The sequence below is a fragment of the Ranitomeya imitator genome, chromosome 1 (genome assembly GCF_032444005.1).
Source record: "Ranitomeya imitator isolate aRanImi1 chromosome 1, aRanImi1.pri, whole genome shotgun sequence".
Taxonomy (NCBI): Eukaryota; Metazoa; Chordata; class Amphibia; order Anura; family Dendrobatidae; genus Ranitomeya; species Ranitomeya imitator.
In genome coordinates, this window is record NC_091282.1 from 447,546,080 (window position 1) to 447,560,854 (window position 14,775).

At 44.5% G+C, this 14,775-nt stretch overlaps 1 protein-coding gene and 1 long non-coding RNA gene across 3 annotated transcripts in view; both read left to right on the forward strand.

The window, feature by feature from the left end:
• JAK2 (Janus kinase 2) overlaps window positions 1–14,775 on the forward strand; it is a 376,796-nt gene that overhangs the window by 208,793 nt on the left and 153,228 nt on the right. The gene's annotated exons all lie outside the window — the stretch shown is intronic.
• On the forward strand, window positions 9,020–14,305 carry LOC138675774 (uncharacterized). Its single transcript, XR_011320719.1, has 4 exons — window positions 9,020–9,836; window positions 10,070–10,233; window positions 10,778–11,147; window positions 11,908–14,305. It is a non-coding gene; the product is annotated as an uncharacterized lncRNA (long non-coding RNA).

A 14,775-nucleotide genomic window follows, 5' to 3' on the forward strand; every position in this document is an offset into this window, starting at 1 on the left:
CAGATGTGTGAATTCTCACATCTCGCCCACTGTGCGCTGTGAGGATTCTTTGGTGTCGGCGGTGGGCATGTGACAGCAAGTATGTGATTTGCATACATGTACTCACATCCCGATTAGATAGGCACGGCCTTGCTCAATGCAAGTGTATTGAACATGGCCAGATACAGTCTAGTCGGAATGTGGCTGGAAGTATGCAGATCAACTGGTACCGGAGTGTGCTCACAACGCACAGTGCGCGAGATTTGAGGAAGCACAAGTCTGCAGTCACATAGCATATTGTGACTGCAGACTTGTAGCTTAAAGGTACCGTCACACATAACGATATCGTTGCTTTTTGTGACGTAGCAACAATATCGTTAAGGAAATCGTTATGTGTGACAGCGACCAACGATCAGGCCCCTGCTGGGAGATCGTTGGTCGCTGAGGAAAGTCCAGAACTTTATTTCGTCGCTGGACTTCCCGCTGACATCGCTGGATCGGCGTGTCTTCACTGGTAACCAGGGTAAACATCGGGTTACTAAGCGCAGAGCCGCGCTTAGTAACCCGATGTTTACCCTGGTTACCAGCGTAAACGTTAAAAAAACAAACACTACATACTTACCTTCAGCTGTCTGTCCCCGGCGCTCTGCTTCTCTGCACTCCTCCTGCATCCTGTGTCAGCGCCGGCCAGCCGGAAAGCAGAGTGGTGACGTCACTGCTCTGCTTTCCGGCTGACCGGCGCTGACAGTGCAGAGGAAAGCAGAGTGCCGGAGGACAGACAGCTGAAGTTAAGTATGTAGTGTTTGTTTTTTTTAACGTTTACGCTGGTAACCAGGGTAAACATCGGGTTACTAAGCGTGGCCCTGGGCTTAGTAACCCGATGTTTATCCTGGTTACCGGGGACCTCGGGATCGTTGGTCGCTGTAGAGCTGTCTGTGTGACAGCTCTCCAGCGACCAAACAGCGACGCTGCAGCGATCGACATCTTTGTCGCTATCGCTGCAGCGTCGGTATCGCTGCAGCGTCGCTTAGTGTGACGGTACCTTAAGACCGGACATCCCCTTTGACATTACTACATTGTTTGGCTCCCCGTGTGTGAAGAAGGCTCAAGTGCTGAGCTCCCACTATACGCAGTAGACACTGCCTATCAGCTGTGACCAGAGATAAACTCTGCTCTCTTCTTTAAATCATTAAAATGCGGTTGTCAGTCTCTCACAGCAGCATTTAAATGGAGTGATTGCACACACTGACTCCCATCAGCCCATCTCAAAATATTCACAAGGCACCTATGGGTTACCCAAACTACCACATTCTAGTATAGAGTATAAGCCCTTGGAGGATCACAGGCTCAAATCCCCCTAAGGAGCCTAAAAAAATAATAAAAAAAAGATTTAAAAAATGTTTAGAAACACATCCCTTTCAGCTGTATTAACCCCTTAGCGACCGCCGATACGCCTTTTAACGGCGGCCGCTAAGGGTACTTAAACCACAGCGCCGTTAATTAACGGCGCTGTGGAAAAAGTGAATAGCGCTCTCCAGAGGCCGATTTTCTCCGGGGTCTCGGCTGCCGGGGGTAGCCGAGACCCCAGAGAACATGATTCGGGGTTTTTTTAACCCACCCCGCATTTGCGATCGCCGGTAATTAACAGTTTACCGGCGATCGCAAAAAAAAAAACCGCAATCTCTTTTTAATTTCTCTGTCCTCCGATGTGATCGCACATCGGAGGACAGAGAAAAGGGGTCCCAGGTGGCCCCCCAATACTCACCTAGCTCCCCCGATGCTCCTCGTGTCTCCCGTTGGGCGCCGCCATCTTCCGGGCACCGGGAGAATCTTTGGGGTCTCGGCTGCCGGGGGTAGCCGAGACCCCAAAGAGCATGATCGGGGTCGGTTTTACCAACCCCTGTTTTGCGATCGCCGGTAATTAACTGTTTACCGGCGACCGCAAAAAAAAAAAAAAAAAGTAAAGTGTAATTCTCTGTCCTCTGATGTGATCGCACATCAGAGGACAGAGAAATAGGGGGATTCGGGGACCCTACAATACTCACCTGTGTCCCTGGATCCTCTTGCTGCTCCTCCTGGCCGCCGGCAGAAGAACATGGCGGGCGCATGCGCAGTGCGCCCGCCATCTGTCTCCATCTGCCGGCCGGCAGAAGAACAGCAGTTGGGGCTAAAATTAGGGTTAGGGGTAGGAGTAGGGTTAGGGGTAGGGTTAGGTTAGGGGTAGGGTTAGGGCTAGGGTTAGGGCTAGGGTTGGGGCTAAATTTAGGGTTAGGGTTGGGGCTAAATTTAGGGTTAGGGTTGGGGCTAAATTTAGGGTTAGGCTTCTTTCACACTTACGTCGGTACGGGGCCGTCGCAATGCGTCGGCCCGACATACCGACGCACGTTGTGAAAATTGTGCACAACGTGGGCAGCAGCTGTAGTTTTTCAACGCATCCGCTGCCCAATCTATGTCCTGGGGAGGAGGGGGCAGAGTTACGGCCACGCATGCACGGTCAGAAATGGCAGATGCGACGTACAAAAAAACGTTTCATTGAACGTTTTTTTGTGCCGACGGTCCGCCAAAACACAACTGATCCAGTGCACGACGGACGCGACTTGTGGCCATCCGTCACGATCCGTCGGCAATACAAGTCTATGGGCAAAAAACGCATCCTGCGGGCACATTTGCAGGATCCGTTTCTTGTCCAAAACGACGGATTGCGACGGAATGCCAAACGACGCAAGTGTGAAAGTAGCCTTAGGGCTAGGGTTAGGGTTGGGGCTAAAGTTAGGGCTAGGGTTGGGGCTAAAGTTAGGGTTAGAGCTGGGATTAGGGTTAGGGTTTGGATTAGGGTTGGTATTAGGGTTAGGGTTGGCATTAGGGTTACGCTTGGGATTAGGGTTAGGTTTGGGATTAGGGTTAAGGTTAGGGTTGTGATTAGGGGTGTATTGGGATTAGGGTTAGGTTTGAGGTTAGGGCTGAGATTAGGATTAGGGGTGTGTTGGATTTAGGGTTTTGATTAGGGTTATGGTTAGGGTTGACATTAGGGTTGTTTTGAGGTAAGGGTTGTGATTATGGTTAGGGTTAGTGATTAGGATTATGGATCAGGTTGGGATTAGGGTTAGGGGTGTGTTGGGGTTAGGGTTGGAGCTAGAATTGGGGGGTTTCCACTGTTTAGGTACATCAGGGGGTCTCCAAACACGAAAGCCAATTTTGCGCTCAAAAAGTCAAATGGTGCTCCCTCCCTTCTGAGCTCTGCCGTGCGCCCAAACAGTGGGTTACCCCCACATATGGGGCATCAGCGTACTTGGGATAAATTGGACAACAACTTCTGGGGTCCAATTTCTATTGTTACCCTTGTGAAAATAAAAACTTGGGGGCTACAATATCTTTTTTGTGAAAAAAAAAATATTTTTTATTTTCACGACTCTGCATTCTAAACTTCTGTGAAGCACTTGGGCATTCAAAGTTCTCACCACACATCTAGATAAGTTCCTTGGGGGGTCTAGTTTCCAAAATGGGGTCACTTGTGGGGGGTTACTACAGTTTAGGTACATCAGGGGCTCTGCAATCGCAACATAATGCCCACAGACCATTCTATCAAAGTCTGCATTCCAAAAAGGCGCTCCTTCCCTTCCGAGCTCTGCCGTGCGCCCAAACAGTGGTTTACCCCCACATATGGCGCATCAGCGTACTCGGGATAAATTGGACAACAACTATTGCAGTCCAATTTCTCCTGTTACCCTTGTGAAAATAAATACTTGGGGCTACAATATCTTTTTTGTGGAAAAAAAAATATTTTTTATTTTCACGACTCTGCATTCTAAACTTCTGTGAAGCACTTGGGCATTCAAAGTTCTCACCACACATCTAGATAAGTTCCTTGGGGGGTCTAGTTTCCAAAATGGGGTCACTTGTGGGGGGTTACTACAGTTTAGGTACATCAGGGGCTCTGCAATCGCAACATAATACCCGCAGACCATTCTATCAAAGTCTGCATTCCAAAAAGGCGCTCCTTCCCTTCCGAGCTCTGCCGTGCGCCCAAACAGTGGTTTACCCCCACATATGGGGTACCAGCATATTCAGGACAAATTGGACAACAACTTTTGGGGTCCAATTTCTCTTGTTACCCTTGTGAAAATAAAAACTTGGGGGCTAAAAAATCTCTTTTGTGGAAAAAAAAATATTTTTTATTTTCACGGCTCTGCATTATAAACTTCTGTGAAGCACTTGGGCATTCAAGGTTCTCACCACACATCTAGATAAGTTCCATGGGGGGTCTAATTTCCAAAATGGGGTCACTTGTGGGGGATTTCTACTGTTTAGGCACATCAGGGGCTCTCCAAACGCGACATGGCGTCCGATCTCAATTCCAGCCAATTCTACATTGAAAAAGTAAAACGGCACTCTTTCTCTTCCAAGCTCTGCGGTGCGCCCAAACAGTGGTTTACCCCCACATATTGGGTATCGACATACTCAGGAGAAATTGCACAACAACTTTAGTGGTCTAATTTCTCCTGTTACCCTTGTGAAAATAAAAATTTGTGGGCAAAAAGATCATTTTTGTAGAAAAAATGCAATTTTTTTTTTCACGGCTCTACGTTATAAACTTCTGTGAAGCACATGGGGGTTCAAAGTGCTCACCACACATCTAGATATGTTCCTTAAGGGGTCTAGTTTCCAAAATGGGGTCACTTGTGGGGAGTTTCCACTGTTTAGGCACATCAGGGGCTCTCCAAACGCGACATGGCGTCCAATCTCAATTCCAGCCAATTCTGCATTGAAAAAGTCAAACGGTGCTCCTTCACTTCTAAGTTCTGCGGTGCGCCCAAAAAGTGGTTTACCCCCACATATGGGGTATTGGCGTATTCAGGAGAAATTGCATAACAAAATTTATGGTTACATTTCTGTTTTTACACTTGTGAAAATAAAAAAAATGGTTCTGAATTAAGATGTTTGCAAAAAAAAGTTAAATGTTCATTTTTTCCTTCCACATTGTTTCAGTTCCTGTGAAGCACGTAAAGGGTTAATAAACTTCTTGAATGTGGTTTTGAGAACCTTGAGGGGTGTAGTTTTTAGAATGGTGTCACACTTCATTATTTTCTATCATATAGACCCCTCAAAATGACTTCAAATGTGATGTGGTCCCTAAAAAAAAATGGTGTTGTAAAAATGAGAAATTGCTGGTCAACTTTTAACCCTTATAACTCCCTAACTAAAAAAAAATTTTGTTTCCAAAATTGTGCTGATGTAAAGTAGACATGTGGGAAATGTTATTTATTAACTGTTTTTTCGTGACATATCTCTCTGATTTAAGGGCATAAAAATACAAAGTTTGAAAATTGCAAAATTTTAAAAATTTTCGCCATATTTCCGTTTTTTTCATAAATAATCGCAAGTAATATCGAAGAGATGTTACCACTAACATGAAGTACAATATGTCACGAAAAAACATTCTCAGAATCAGCGGGATCCGTTGAAGCGTTCCAGAGTTATAACCTCATAAAGTGACAGTGGTCAGAATTGCAAAAATTGGCCTGGTCATTAAGTACCAAATTGGCTCTGTCACTAAGGGGTTAAACAGCTGAACCATTGCTCATATTTCCAGGTGAGCTTATTTGTATGGTCATTTGCATTATTGGACTTCTTTTGTAAAAAAGGATTCTTTTTGAGTCTGTTTTGGCAAATTTTAATAGCATGTTGAAATACATTAAACAAAAAGGTAGACCTGTCACCCTACAAACAATAAAAATAAATAAATAAGAAACGTAGGACATGACATAAACTGGGTTGAAAGTTCCCTTAAAGAAGTTGTCCACTATTTGGACAACTTTTGTCATACCTCTCTCTTGGCCCCCATAAAATAATACAGCTAATACTCCCCTCCTGTCCCGGTGGCGTTCTTGTGGTGTCAGCAGTCGCGGTCCTGGGGATCTCCTGCTGTTGTTGTGACTCTGGCGTCCAATCGCCCAACTAGGGAAGAATAGTTAGGAATGCCCAATTGCACTAAGTCACTGGGGGAGGTTATATGAAGTTACTAAGAAAGCCATGAATCTAGGGCCTTACTTAAAGGATGCTGCATCAGTTTTTTTTTTTTTTTTTTAACATTGAAGTCTTTGGAAAACGGATCCGTTAATTAGCCATCAGTTTTTCTCCCATCTGAAAAGGATCCGTTTTTTTCCCATACTGGATCTGTTTCAAATGAATGATTACTTGAAAGTTCACATGTCCAGTAATAGATGTTGAATATTTCTTTTTCTAACTCCAATAAGCAAAAAATGGATCCTTTTCAAATGGAGAAAAACTGGTGGCTATTTAACAGATCCGTTTTCCAAAGACTTCAATGTTAAAAATGCAGATCCACTTGAAGTCCGTTTTTTCAGGAAAACAAAAAAGTTAACAAACTAAACAAGAAAAAAGAATGGACTATAGAAAGGCTCGCACAGCAAAATATAGAAAAGTAACAGAATAATGTTTATTCAAACACCACAACAACAAACATGATAAAAACATCTAAAATACAGAACCATACAATGACACCCCTATACAGTAGAAACTGAGGTATAGGATACCTGTGGCCATAGAGTATATGGATACATGAAAATGGTTTAACAGTAGGTGTAGGATAACAAAACTAGACACTGCTAAAGAAATAATATACAGTGACTGTATCACGTAAGGCCAGAGTCTCCTAAATAGGAGCCCTGGTCAAAAGATAGAGTACCTACTGACATCCAATACAAAAACAGCTATATAAATAACCAGCTGTATCAACCTAGGTCGAGCAGAAGCCCATACCTGGTCCGGCCATAGGATACCAACCCAGGTCCTTGCCTAAGAATCCGGCATCAGGACACATGATGGGGTGAGCAGAGAAAGCCCCACGCGTATCGCCGCCGCTGCGGCTTCGTCAGGGGAAGTGTGTGCAGTGGTGACAAGTCTACATATATATACAGACCGTGATTGGCAGGTGTGTAGGCAGCTGGAAATGCCTGGGCGCCGATGGCGGGAGTGCAGAGGACGCGCACCGGCTGTGTAAGGTAAGCGCTAAGCCGGAAGTGTAAGCGATCTCCATGGAGATGTACGGCGGCTGCACAAAGACGACTCATAACTGAGTCGCATTGCGCAAGCGCCAAAAACAGAGCTACGGCGCGCCAGCCTGATAGTCAGGAGATGAATACAAGAGGACGAGGGAGGAGGGGGAGAGAAGGGGAGGGAAGTTGTGGAAAGGGGGATAGATGGAGCTGGCCAAATAGAAAGAAGTGTATCGCACAGCTCATAATCGTGACAAGACCGTACCTAAAAGGATAAATGAGGGGAACAAATGCATGTCAGTGTGAACATACAAAGAAAATAAACAAATAGGCAGAACATCCCCGAATGTTCATAGAAGTGTATAGAGCAAATCGGTGTACTGATGATAAATACACCGAAAGCTTATATAAGCCACAGTACCCCCAAAGAACACAACAAAGATCATCCACAGTGCCTGGATGTCCAGCAGAGACACTAAATAAAGAGGATTGTTCGTAGTGTCCCCCAAACTTATATGTAAAACAATTCCTCTCTGCTGGGCATCCATACAACAGGATGACATGTAGATACATATCCACCAGCGGTGGTTAACACATCCCGTCACAGGAGATATTAAATCCAGGTAGCCGATAAGCATAATTGCAATCAAGTCCCGTACACAAAAAGCCAGGAGAAGCCATTTCAGGCAACGTAATGTCCAAGTCCATAGAAAGAATGGGTTCCCATCATGTAGTGGAGAAGAAGAATATCCGGTCCTGCGAAGTGCTCCAAGTAGTGTGCTGAAGAGCTCAAGAGTCCCTAGAGCTCAAGGAATACCGCCAGGTCATGTACAAAAGATACCGATAGAGCCTTGTGTCCGACCCCGCCCAGGTGCCAGAATGTCCAAAGGGAGAGAATAAATCCCCATAATGAGATGAAGGAAAGAAATATCCAGTTATCTGATAATCCTGCTTCCATCGCCACAAGTACACAAGCAATGAGGAGTCCAATAGCCAGACTACAGTGGAGTAGATGAATTAATTCCATAAACGGCTCCGAAACCCACGAAAACTATAGGAACAACATAGAAAAAATGTTAAGTCCTAATGTTAAGAAATTACGGTGGACATCACATAAGGGAAATATATGCATGGAGATAGGTCCAAAGACTCTCCTCAAAATGTCAGCCTAAAAACCCAGTGAAGAGGAGCTCCTCATTCAATCCAAGAGGAGCCACTGATTGCAACTGGAAAATCCACCTAGATTCCACTTGCAACAAGATCCTACGCCTGTCCCCTCCTCTTTCATTGTAAGCAAGTTTTTGTAGGCCCACTACCCGTAGACCATTTGAAGTACCGCCATGATGTGTCAAGAAATGCTCCGACACTGGAGTGAGGGTCTTGCCCTTTTTGGAGTCTGAAGCCGCTAGATGTATCGTAGAAATATGCTTCTGGACCCGCTTCCTCAACTCCTGTGATGTTTGTCCTACATATAGTAGTTTGCATGGACAGATAAGGGCATAAATCACATCTTTAGACTTACAATTAATGTAAGCCCTAAGCCGATGTCTACTGGAGCGGATGGGGTGAAGAAAGAAATCCCGTGTGACCTCCATGTGGGGACAGATGTTACAGTCCCCACATGGAAAAGACCCCCTGAGAATTACACCCCTGTTCAACCTAGTCGTGGGTCTATTAAAGTGACTCTTTGTGAGCAAATCTCTTAAATTGGGAGCTCGCCGGGCCACCATGAGTGGTCTCTCACTAATAATGTCTGCTGTTTGTAGGTCGACTTGAAGAATCTGCCAATGTTTGGACAGGATCCCACTAACCTGTCTCCAGCCATTATTAAAGTCCGTGATGAAGCGAGTCTGTGTCTCCTGGCGCTGTCTCCTCGAGGACAACAAAGATCTCTGGTCCTGACTTCTCGCTCTCTGATAGGCCGTAGAGATAATGCGTTTCGGGTAACCCCTCTGATGGAAACGGTCCGTGAGATCACGAGCCTGGGTCAAAAAATCACAATCACGCGTACAGTTACGCCTTACGCGCAGAAACTGTCCTGTGGGGACACCCACCTTTGTATGCCATGGATGGAAGCTTGTAAAGTCCAAAAGCGAATTAGTTGCTGTTGGCTTGCGGTATAAATCAGTTGCTAAGCTCCTCCCTTGAGGGAAAATCCTCAGGTCCAAAAAGGTAATCTCACTGGCAGAAAAAGAATAGGTGAGGTAGATGTTATATGGATTAGAGTTAAGAGAGTTAAGAGGCTACTGCCCCCTCTCAGGAGAATTGTAGTGATTTTTTGTCCTCCACCGGGAGCGAGGTAGACCACGGACCCGACGAGGGAGAAAACACAAGAAACGTAAGGAGAAGACTAACACGGCACAGGGGCCACACATCCCCCTTTCACCACAACTATCCAACCAGACAGAGATAGAGGAGTCAGATAGGTCCGGCCAGGTGACATCGGGCCAGGAGACGAGTCCGTTGACATTACAGGTAATTAATCTCTCTGATCATAATCTTACACCAGTTGAGCTATCAGTCCTGCAAAGGGGTCTTTCATTTGTCCCCACAAATCCGGTGGACAAATTCACCCTTATTAAAGATCTGTATTTATTTTGCAGAAGGCTTACTTTCTAGGTCATGTACAAAAGACCCGATGTCCTACAGACAATGCCTGTGGATGAACGTCGTACTTTCCAGGATCTCTTAGATTTATTGGAAGAAAATGAGTCTGGTTCGAACAGAAGAAGATTCCCACATAGAAATAAATCGCTTAGGACACCATCCTTTTCTTTGGTACCTGCTATCAAAATATTCTTTGAAGTGGTCAAGCGTGACATCCTCTCCATGTCTACCCGGGTAAGTGGCCCGCCAAATTTGAATTGGGAAGAGAAACGGGCTTTAAAAGCTCTACAAAATAATCAAGAATTTACCATCAAGGAGGCGGATAAAGGGGGCAACGTGGTGTTGTGGCAAGTTCAACTTTATGAGGCGGAGGCCAAAAGACAGCTCAACAACACCCAGTACTACCAAAGGCTTCCCTCTCACCCTACCTCTCTTTTTCTCTCTAAATTCGAACAACTTCTTTGCAGGGCCGCACAGTTTTCCATCATCACCCCTCAAGAAAAACGGTATTTGAAGGTAGCCAATCCGGTCACAGCAACTTTCTACATGTTGCCGAAAATTCATAAAGATAGTGTGAGAACTCCTGGTAGACCTATTGTCTCCAGTATCGGCAGCATGTGCAAAAAGGCCGGTGAGTACCTGGATTTCTTTCTCCAACCGATTGCCTCGTCTCTTCCCTCGTTTATCCGTGACTCCTCACATTTTATCGACATTTGTGGTCGTATCGAGCTACCAGAAAGATTCTCTCTAATTACATGTGATGTGGAGTCACTATATTCTAATATCGGTCATAAAGAGGGGGTCGAGGCGGTGGCTTATTTTTTTAACAAGAACAGTTCCATGGATAGAGGCCACGATTCTTTTCTGCTTGATTTGTTAACTTTTGTTCTCCACCACAACTTTTTTCTTTTTGATAGGGTGTATTATCTACAGCGATCAGGCGTGGCGATGGGCGCGAAGTGTGCACCAGCCTACGCGAACATCTTTCTTGGCTGGTGAGAGGAGGTATTTGTTTATCCTCTTCCATCCTTCGCTGCCCACGTCCACGCCTGGTTTCGCTTTATAGATGATGTTTTCATCCTGTGGAATGGGACTGAGGAAGAGTGTGCTGAGTTTTTTAATACTCTTAACTCTAATCCATATAACATCTACCTCACCTATTCTTTTTCTGCCAGTGAGATTACCTTTTTGGACCTGAGGATTTTCCCTCAAGGGAGGAGCTTAGCAACTGATTTATACCGCAAGCCAACAGCAACTAATTCGCTTTTGGACTTTACAAGCTTCCATCCATGGCATACAAAGGTGGGTGTCCCCACAGGACAGTTTCTGCGCGTAAGGCGTAACTGTACGCGTGATTGTGATTTTTTGACCCAGGCTCGTGATCTCACGGACCGTTTCCATCAGAGGGGTTACCCGAAACGCATTATCTCTACGGCCTATCAGAGAGCGAGAAGTCAGGACCAGAGATCTTTGTTGTCCTCAAGGAGACAGCGCCAGGAGACACAGACTCGCTTCATCACGGACTTTAATAATGGCTGGAGACAGGTTAGTGGGATCCTGTCCAAACATTGGCAGATTCTTCAAGTTGACCTACAAACAGCAGACATTATTAGTGAGAGACCACTCATGGTGGCCCGGCGAGCTCCCAATTTAAGAGATTTGCTCACAAAGAGTCACTTTAATAGACCCACGACTAGGTTGAACAGGGGTGTATTTCTCAGGGGGTCTTTTCCATGTGGGGACTGTAACATCTGTCCCCACATGGAGGTCACACGGGATTTCTTTCTTCACCCCATCCGCTCCAGTAGACATCGGCTTAGGGCTTACATTAATTGTAAGTCTAAAGATGTGATTTATGCCCTTATCTGTCCATGCAAACTACTATATGTAGGACAAACCTCACAGGAGTTGAGGAAGCGGGTCCAGAAGCATATTTCTACGATACATCTAGCGGCTTCAGACTCCAAAAAGGGCAAGACCCTCACTCCAGTGTCGGAGCATTTCTTGACACATCATGGCGGTACTTCAAATGGTCTACGGGTAGTGGGCCTACAAAAACTTGCTTACAATGAAAGAGGAGGGGACAGGCGTAGGATCTTGTTGCAAGTGGAATCTAGGTGGATTTTCCAGTTGCAATCAGTGGCTCCTCTTGGATTGAATGAGGAGCTCCTCTTCACGGGGTTTTTAGGCTGACATTTTGAGGAGAGTCTTTGGACCTATCTCCATGCATATATTTCCCTTATGTGATGTCCACCGTAATTTCTTAACATTAGGACTTAACATTTTTTCTATGTTGTTCCTATAGTTTTCGTGGGTTTCGGAGCCGTTTATGGAATTAATTCATCTACTCCACTGTAGTCTGGCTATTGGACTCCTCATTGCTTGTGTACTTGTGGCGATGGAAGCAGGATTATCAGATAACTGGATATTTCTTTCCTTCATCTCATTATGGGGATTTATTCTCTCCCTTTGGACATTCTGGCACCTGGGCGGGGCCGGACACAAGGCTCTATCGGTATCTTTTGTACATGACCTGGCGGTATTCCTTGAGCTCTAGGGACTCTTGAGCTCTTCAGCACACTACTTGGAGCACTTCGCAGGACCGGATATTCTTCTTCTCCACTACATGATGGGAACCCATTCTTTCTATGGACTTGGACATTACGTTGCCTGAAATGGATTCTCCTGGCTTTTTGTGTACGGGACTTGATTGCAATTATGCTTATCGGCTACCTGGATGTAATATCTCCTGTGACGGGATGTGTTAACCACCGCTGGTGGATATGTATCTACATGTCATCCTGTTGTATGGATGCCCAGCAGAGAGGAATTGTTTTACATATAAGTTTGGGGGACACTACGAACAATCCTCTTTATTTAGTGTCTCTGCTGGACATCCAGGCACTGTGGATGATCTTTGTTGTGTTCTTTGGGGGTACTGTGGCTTATATAAGCTTTCGGTGTATTTATCATCAGTACACCGATTTGCTCTATACACTTCTATGAACATTCGGGGATGTTCTGCCTATTTGTTTATTTTCTTTGTATGTTCACACTGACATGCATTTGTTCCCCTCATTTATCCTTTTAGGTACGGTCTTGTCACGATTATGAGCTGTGCGATACACTTCTTTCTATTTGGCCAGCTCCATCTATCCCCCTTTCCACAACTTCCCTCCCCTTCTCTCCCCCTCCTCCCTCGTCCTCTTGTATTCATCTCCTGACTATCAGGCTGGCGCGCCGTAGCTCTGTTTTTGGCGCTTGCGCAATGCGACTCAGTTGTGAGTCGTCTTTGCGCAGCCGCCGTACATCTCCATGGAGATCGCTTACACTTCCGGCTTAGCTCTTACCTTACACAGCCGGTGCGCGTCCTCTGCACTCCCGCCATCGGCGCCCAGGCGTTTCCAGCTGCCTACACACCTGCCAATCACGGTCTGTATATATATATGTAGACTTGTCACCACTGCACACACTTCCCCTGACGAAGCCGCAGCGGCGGCGATACGCGTGGGGCTTTCTCTGCTCACCCCATCGTGTGTCCTGATGCCGGATTCTTAGGCAAGGACCTGGGTTGGTATCCTATGGCCGGACCAGGTATGGGCTTCTGCTCGACCTAGGTTGATACAGCTGGTTATTTATATAGCTGTTTTTGTATTGGATGTCAGTAGGTACTCTATCTTTTGACCAGGGCTCCTATTTAGGAGACTCTGGCCTTACGTGATAGTCACTGTATATTATTTCTTTAGCAGTGTCTAGTTTTGTTATCCTACACCTACTGTTAAACCATTTTCATGTATCCATATACTCTATGGCCACAGGTATCCTATACCTCAGTTTCTACTGTATAGGGGTGTCATTGTATGGTTCTGTATTTTAGATGTTTTTATCATGTTTGTTGTTGTGGTGTTTGAATAAACATTATTTTGTTACTTTTCTATATTTTGTTGTGCGAGCCTTTCTATAGTCCATTCTTTTTTCTTGTTTAGTTTGTTATCCATTACATTGGACTTGGCTCTGCACACTTTGGATTCTCTTTACAGCTAGAGTGCACCCTTTCTTTATATACTATATGAAAACAAAAAAGTTGTCTGCACAACTTTTTTTGTCAACTGATTGCTGCTGGATTCTAACGAACCATAACTAAACATGTGAACTTAGCCTTAGTGATAATCACATTTCTGGTCTGGAATTCCTTTAACCCCTTCATGACTTTGCAATTTAGCGTTTTCATTTCTTGCTACTCTTATTCCTACTGCCATAACTTTTTTTTTTTTTACCTTTCCGTCAATATGGCCATATGACAGCTTGTTTTTTTACAGGACGAGTTGTACTTTTGAATGATACCATTCATTTTATAGTATTCTGGAAAATGGGAAACAAAATTTCCAAATGTGGGATAATTGAAAAAAAAGATGCAATTCCGAAATTGTTTTCTGGGGTTTTTATTTACCATTTTCACTAAATGCTAAAACTGACCCTCCATTATGATTCTCCAAGTCATTTCGAGTTCAGACACCAAACATATCTAGGTTATTTTTTTTATTTAAGCGGTAAAAAAAAATCCAAAGTTTGTAAAAAAAAATAAATAAATAAATAAAAAAAATGGGCCATTTTCCGAGGCCCAAAACGTTTAAATTTTTCATGACCTGGGACTGGAATAATTGCGGTAGATATGATGTTTTGATCGCCTGTTATTGCATTTTATAGGAATGTTGCAGCAATAAAAAAAAGTTATGGCGTTTCGTTTCTTTTTCTTGATACTCCTTTTACCGATCTGATTAACTTAGTTTAGATTTTGATAGATCAGGCTTTTATGAACACAGCAATACCAAATATGTGTATTTTTTTTATTTTGAAATGAGAAAATTGGGGAGGGGGGGGGGGGGGGGTAAGTTGAATTTTTATAATTTTTGTTTACTTGCTTCTTAGTCCCCTTAACCCCTTTACCCCCGGAGCTTTTTCCGCTTTTTTTTATTTTTCCGTCAATATGGCCATGTGAGGGCTTATTTTTTGCGGGACGAGTTGTACTTTTGAACAATACCATTGGTTTTACCATGCCATGTAACAGAAAACGGGAAAAAAATTCCAAGTGTGATGAAATTGCAAAAAAAGTGCAATCTCACACTTGTTTTTTGTTTGGCCTTTTTGCTAGGTTCACCAAATGCTAAAACTA